Source organism: Sinocyclocheilus anshuiensis, unplaced genomic scaffold, assembly GCF_001515605.1.
Source record: "Sinocyclocheilus anshuiensis isolate Anshui unplaced genomic scaffold, SAMN03320099.WGS_v1.1 scaffold431, whole genome shotgun sequence".
Classification (NCBI taxonomy): Eukaryota; Metazoa; Chordata; class Actinopteri; order Cypriniformes; family Cyprinidae; genus Sinocyclocheilus; species Sinocyclocheilus anshuiensis.
This window is the reverse complement of record NW_015551065.1, coordinates 1,279,244-1,286,260: the sequence shown is the minus strand read 5'-3', so window position 1 is coordinate 1,286,260 and position 7,017 is coordinate 1,279,244. Positions and strand designations below refer to the sequence as shown.

Genomic DNA, 7,017 nt, shown 5'->3' with positions numbered 1-7,017 from the left:
CCCCCCCCCCCCCCCCCTTTAAGTCTACGTCCGTTTTCATTGTTTTACCTATACCTATATGCAGGACAACATTACATTACAATACTTATTGCATCATTACAGTTATAGCCTAAATCAAATTACAATAGCCTACATGCAAATCTCTGTTTTGGATGCGCACAGCAGAAAGTATATTATTTATTATAATTATTATTATTATTATTAGCCTATTATTATTATTTTACAATTAGTATTTAACCATATTGTTACAATAAGATTTCTTTTAAATATGAGTTCTAAGGGTGTATATCCATTCTGAGGGAAATGTATCATTTCCACTAGCTAAAAAAAAAAAAAAAAAAAAAGAGTATCATTTCCTCCCTCTCTCTCTAAAAAAAAATAAAAAAAAAAAAGACGCGTCGCGTCACAACCTCAAAGCGATGAGGTTAAAAAACAGTGATTAATTCCTGCGCGCGGGCCCCCGCAGAGTCCGGGAAGGAATATATAAAAATAACCAGGTTTTCACTCTCCCAGCTCTTATTGAATGTCATTGTGGAGAGTTTTCAATGCGAGAGAGAAAGGCTCGAATTAAAGTGTGTGACAGCGGCGGACAAAGTGGCACAAAGCCGACTCTGTCAGTGAGGGCCCGAATGCACAGCGAGTGAAAGCCCCTGCCCGCCGCGCCCTGATTGAATTAAGTAATAGGAAAACAGTTTCTTTCACTTTAGGTTTGCTAAACAAGATGTTCAAAGGAAAAGGAGATACAAATGTGTGAGTAAACAGCGAAACGTGCGTTTAACGTTCTATTTGGAATATATTTTAAAGTTCGAAAAACATCACTATAACTATTAACACATTACATAGACACTGAATGTAACATAACAGACAATTAAAACAGAAACAAACGTCACTAAAATAAACTGAATTTCAGCAGCTATACATACATTCATATACATCATTCTCATGACAACAAAAATGTTGCGTTTACCTGCCGTTTATGATAAATGGAAACATTATCTGAAATGTTAGTTAGCCTATAATCGGCGTTTTTAACGTCATTTTAATTCTTTCACGGACAGTCGTAGTTTACCTTTTAACACTAGAATAGTCTAGCCTACTAAAAAAAATCTGAATGACAGATTTACAAACCACGCTTTCAGTGAAAGCTTTGACAAGCGCTAAATGTGCGCCACGGATGGATGGATGGCTATATGGATGGATGATGGAGGCAACCACAACACCAGATCGTGCAACTGTGCAGTTTAGCTACTCAGTGAGTATACGTATGGCCTGTACATACGTCTAACACTGATGGTTCTTGACAAATGCAACAATTATTCTTGCCCTCTTTCTGTATATCCCCGGAACCGAGCCGGCTCGCTTAATATAGAAAGCTCTTGCGTTCAGAACCAAGCCTCAAGCCTGGTAATGGACTGTATAGGCCCAGCCATTTGTTTTATTTTCTGGAAAATGACGAGGGACCCTCGTCCATCCCTCCCTCCCACCAAACCTCACTCCACTGGAATCACCACTCGACTCACATAAGGGGTATAATTTGGTTGCAACTTTGCAGCACCGTAATAGCAGGTCTTTGCCGGACAAATTAGGAGCAATTAAACCCTTAAACAAGCGGCAGGTACAGAGTCACACGGACAAGAGCCTGTTATCCGATAGGGAGTGAAAGAGGAATGGTGAGATAGGGGGATTAAGCCTTTCATTTTCCTCGACACCGCATGCCAGGCGCTCACAATTAACTAATTGGAGAGCATACCCACCACCCGTGCCCCATCAGACCTTGTTTTTTCCTAGTCAATAATTACCAAATGGCTTGATGATGTTATTATAATGTAAAGCGGACTTAATATCAAGACATTTTGCTTTATTTTGATAACATCAATTACAGCCATTAGAGACTCTTTGGGGATTTGTTAGGCTATAACACCCCCACAAGAAGATCGTTTTATTGCACAGAGGTTGCTCATGTCATAGCACGGGAGATAGTTCTCCTAAATTCATTAGGAGGTACAAATAGAAATAAATGAGACCTGGTCTCATTCTAAAGAATTCGATGAGAAATGTTTTGAGTTCGTTTTAAGAGCGCATATGGTACAGGCTAAGCACAATTTGAGACATGGTTGAGATCTGAAACCTCTTCTGTTCTCCGTTTAATGTCATTGCAGAAACAGTTTAGATATTAAAAGATCTCATTCGTGGTTTTGATACGGGCATGCTGCATATGGCGTTTTATAATTATTGAAAATGACTGAATATAACATTAAATTGTTTATTACTTTGTATAGTGAAAATCGACAATAAGTCACGGTAGTTCCCATGGCGAAGCACCTGCTATCTCTTTATCAGCCAGTGAGCGCTTCTGCTCAAGGAAGCTCATCCTCATTTGTACTCTCGACTGGAGACCGACAAATAACTTTGACCTCCGCGGAGGAGATGGACACTGCCCTCAAGAGGTGTTCTTTTTTAAGCGCAAGCGAACTGTTGCCTGTTAAAATATTGCATTTAGGACGCGCACCAAGGAGTGCGTTTGGCTAATCTGCGTATTTAATTAAATAAAGCGAGGAATTATTGTGTACAGTTATGACATGGAATTGGATAAATGAGTTTGTCAGCTAATTTATTATAAAAGTAAACTAAATATTTGTGATGAAAGAGATGGTTATTAAATATAATGTAGATTGTTGTATTACTTTAGTTCTATAATAGGCTATTTATAATCTACTACTATCTGCACAAGAGCACAAAAATGTACCAACACTAACACAAATTCTATAATGTATTCTATAGTTCTATAATGCATATAATCACATTTTATATATATATAAGCACAACATTTAAAAAAAGATTTTTAGAAAGTTAATTAACTTGAAATGAAATGAAAGTAAAACAAGTGGATACAATGTAGAAAAAGTAAATAAAAATAAATGATAATAATAGAAAATCAAAGGTGTAAATAAACATAATTGGACTGCATTTTTACTGTTTCTGTTTTTCTACTTCAAAATTTCACATTTAATTTAATATGTTGCTATTTCTTTGTAGTTTACTAGCAATTTCTGAGTGAAATTTATTTATACACCATTTTTTTCATTGCAGTTAAAGCTGTAATGTTAACTTGTTCATGGTCAGAACAGTATGAATAAAAAAAAAACGGATCATTGATAATCTCTATGCTTATGAATTTATACCTCATTCTTGACAAAAGTTTAAAATATCAATAATAAAAACCCATTTAGCTACTCAAGTCATGCCTGGGGCTATTCTGGGTTGTTGTTTTGTTCTGCAGGCCTGCAGCTGCCAGATCCACTGGGCTCCTTTTTCACACCATTTGTTTTCTCTCCTTTCAATTGTGAGTAATAAAATAAAATTAAGTGAGCATTAAGTTCATTGGGTTTGGGGGTCAATGGCTTCCGTATGGTGTGAATTATTCATGGTTGGAGACTGTATTGGTTAGAGACAGGTTGAAGTGCATGCTGGTCCTGTTGCCCCCACTTGTCTGTATGGAGGGATCTGTCGTGAGCTAACAGTGAAACAGGATTTAGAGTCCCACTGGGATTTGCCTTAGCTGGAAGGGGCGCTGTGACTGTCTGTGGGTCCCCCTCCTAGATCTACCCCTAGGGCTATGACACAGACTGCTGCAGGTTCCCCTGCTTTTATAAGGGATGGATGCTGAAAAGCTCTGAAAAGCATCTTTCATATGCTGCTCAGCCACCAGCCCTTGTTGCAGTTCATTATAGCTAACTGAGAGACTGGTGTTAAATTGTTAAATGTGCATTTTATGCTTAGGAGTCCCAACCAGACATCACAACTAAACACCAGATGGTAAGAAAACACATAAATATGTAAATAATCTTCTTTCTGTGCATCCATGAATTGTTCTCGGTGTTTTAAAAAAAAATATTCTCACTGTTTTTCCTGAGGTTTGAAGTGTCATTCAAGTACATCAAAATCACCCAATAATGATAATTTCATTTATTGCTAATCAAATATGTAGCCTTAATTTACGTAAGCTAATTACTTACCAGTAAATGAATACTGATGGAATGGAATCATTTTATACCATTTTTATTTAACACAAAATTGCAAGCTAATGCAGATGCAATACTTTATGAATCTGTTTATTATTAATCAATTCCATTAGCATTGGGAGACTGATCACCTCACATGAGGCATACGGTTGTGTGAACATGTATTTTGGACACTTAAGTCACAATGAAAAATGCAACACTGTGCATTTTCACGGTGCATTCAGTGTTACCGAATAAGATAATATAGTATCAAACCAAATGACATTTATTTTCAAGATAGACCAAACTATTGAGAGAAATTAACTTTTTCATGATATCTGGCCCTTAAATTGTTTTTTTATACCTTTTACTTGTTACCTTATTAAATTTGTCACGTATAAACATATAGTTCGTCTTTGTGATGATGCCATGTACAGTTTTGGGTGTTTCATTTTTAATTTTATGAAAGCTTCAAGTGCAGTTAATTATTTGTACGTGCATACAGACGATGGCAGTGTTGAAGCTCTTTATTTGCCGTCAAACGGCAAAATGCGCAAAATGCGGCGAAAAGTCCAACACGACGGTAATAATGTGATTAAGTTGTTTACATGTCTATACTGCACTTCAGTAATGCGACTAAAGTAGGAATACTCCACATGTCTTAATTCGATTTCTGTTTACTTCGAATATGACTTTAGCTGGATTAAGGTAATCAAAAAACTCTGTTTACATGTGTAATCGGAATGAGCTTGCTATGCCTTTAAGGGGTAGGTGACGCGATAGGACAGGTGATGTTTAAAGTCTCGCGGGCTTCAATGAAATGGCGTTTGTTCTCGTTCTCCGCTCGATGAACGAGTGTGTGTGTGGTTTGCTCTCCTGTATTGGCGCGTTGGAAGAACTGCTCGTGTGTGTGATTGCTGCTCTCGACAATTTAGCGTGAGTAAATATGCTTTTATGCATAGGAGTTGAATTGAATGATGTTAGTATAATATGCCCGCTAATGTGTTTTAGGATTATTTCCGTGCTGATGACCTGTTGATCCGAAAACGCGGTGTGCGTGCAACTCCGCGGGGTTTCAGCTACCTAATGTGAGTGCATGGCCAAGTTCATTGATAAGTGAAATTGATATGAAATGCGGTGCCATAAATTTAGGGTGTGTTATTTTAGGTTCGCTCTTGTGTTCATACTCGGCTGAGTTGCGAGTGTCCATTTGTACAGAATATACTGCATTGCAACCCACTTCTGCCTTTAGTGAGTCTGTTACGTCCAGTCATCAAAGTGAGTCATAGCGCAATGTTGGAAGGTACGTGAGTATTTTGTTTGTTTTAAGGTGAAATATGGGGGTTTTATGTGCAATAAAAATGTCAATTGGCATTAATTACAGGTTTTAAATCCTCTGTCGGACTTAGCGGCCGCTGTTACTTTCCCACTAAAATTTGAGATTTATTTATTAGTTGTGGTGTTTGCGTTATATTTAGTTTATTGGGTGTTCATGGTATTATAACTTTTGTTTTTTTTTTTTCCTTTTTTCTTTTTTGCTTTGCTGTGTGTGATTATTGTATTATGGAGGAACAACTCAAAGTTTTGGCCGAATTGGTACGACAATTGCAGGGGGATAACCAGCACCTAAGAGAAGAACTCTTTAGGAGGCCTGTTAATGTTGGTGGTGATGAGGCACAAGCTGCTAGCCCCAGGCATGATGTTGATGGCCGTCCATTTGTTAATACATCTGCATCTGAACGTTATGTTTATGTTCCACGTGAAAGAAAATGCCCCAGGTTCTCTGGGAAAAGGGCTATTGACTTGTTGACAATAGAAGATTGGGTTGAAGGACGTAGGTCTTTGATAGTTCGTCCAGTCCTAGTGGCTGAGAAAACTTTGTTTGTCTATGATCTTTTAGATGGAGAAGCTAAGGCTGAAGTAAAGTTTGGCCCCCCCTAGTGATAGAGATGATCCTGAAAAAATTTTTACAGTCTTGATATGTATGGTTGTTCTCAGTCTTTGGTTGGTTTGCAGAAGCAGTTTTTCCAACGTCGTCAGCTGGAGGGAGAGTCGTTGCGCGAATACTCGCATGCCCTCATGGCTCTAATGGAGGCGGACCCTATTGAGGCGTCATGGCCATCGTTGTCTGCTGTACAGTTCAAACAGGCTAAGTGCCTTTTGACCCGTTTTAGCTCTGTGTTTAGCAAGAGTGAGGGGGACTTAGGTTGTACTCCTCTAGTCCAACATGAGATACCAGTGTTGGATGATGCTCCTGTTCGTCAGCGGTATCGTCGGTTGCCCTCCTCTCAGTATGAGCAAGTCAAAACTCATATTAGTGAGCTGCTTGAACAGGGTATAATCAGGCCTAGTTGTAGTCGGGGTTTCAGCTACCTAATGTGAGTGCATGGCCAAGTTCATTGATAAGTGAAATTGATATGAAATGCGGTGCCATAAATTTAGGGTGTGTTATTTTAGGTTCGCTCTTGTGTTCATACTCGGCTGAGTTGCGAGTGTCCATTTGTACAGAATATACTGCATTGCAACCCACTTCTGCCTTTAGTGAGACTGTTACGTCCAGTCAAGTGAGTCATAGCACAATGTTGGTAGAAGGTACGCGAGTATTGTGTTTGTTTTAAGGTGAAATATGGGGGTTTTATGTGCAATAAAAATGTCAATTGGTTTTAATTACAGGTTTTAAATCCTCTCTCGGATTTAGCGGCCACCGTTTCTTTCCCACTAAAATTTGAGATTTATTTATTAGTTGTAGTGTTTGCTTTATATTTAGTTTATTGGGTGTTCATGGTATTATAACTTTTGTGATGTTATGATATTCATTTTGTTGTGAATTTTGTTTTATTGATTGGTGTACCACGGTATGGGAGGTCTTATTTTTGGTTTGTGTGATTTTTTTATTTATTTTTTATTTTTTATTTTTTTTGTGTTTCAGGTATGGTTTGAGTGGTTTTGAATAATTTGGGGTTTCTGTTTCCTCCCATGTGGTGTGTTATCCAGTCTATGATTCAGGGTTGATTTG

At 38.1% G+C, this 7,017-nt stretch overlaps 1 long non-coding RNA gene across 1 annotated transcript; it reads left to right on the top strand.

Annotated features, from left to right (window-relative positions):
* Positions 1 to 4,811: 4,811 nt before the first annotated feature.
* Positions 4,812 to 5,250, top strand: LOC107662102 (uncharacterized). Its single transcript, XR_001631175.1, has 3 exons — positions 4,812 to 4,937; positions 5,013 to 5,089; positions 5,169 to 5,250. It is a non-coding gene; the product is annotated as an uncharacterized LOC107662102 (long non-coding RNA).
* The last annotated feature ends 1,767 nt before the right edge of the window (positions 5,251 to 7,017 follow it).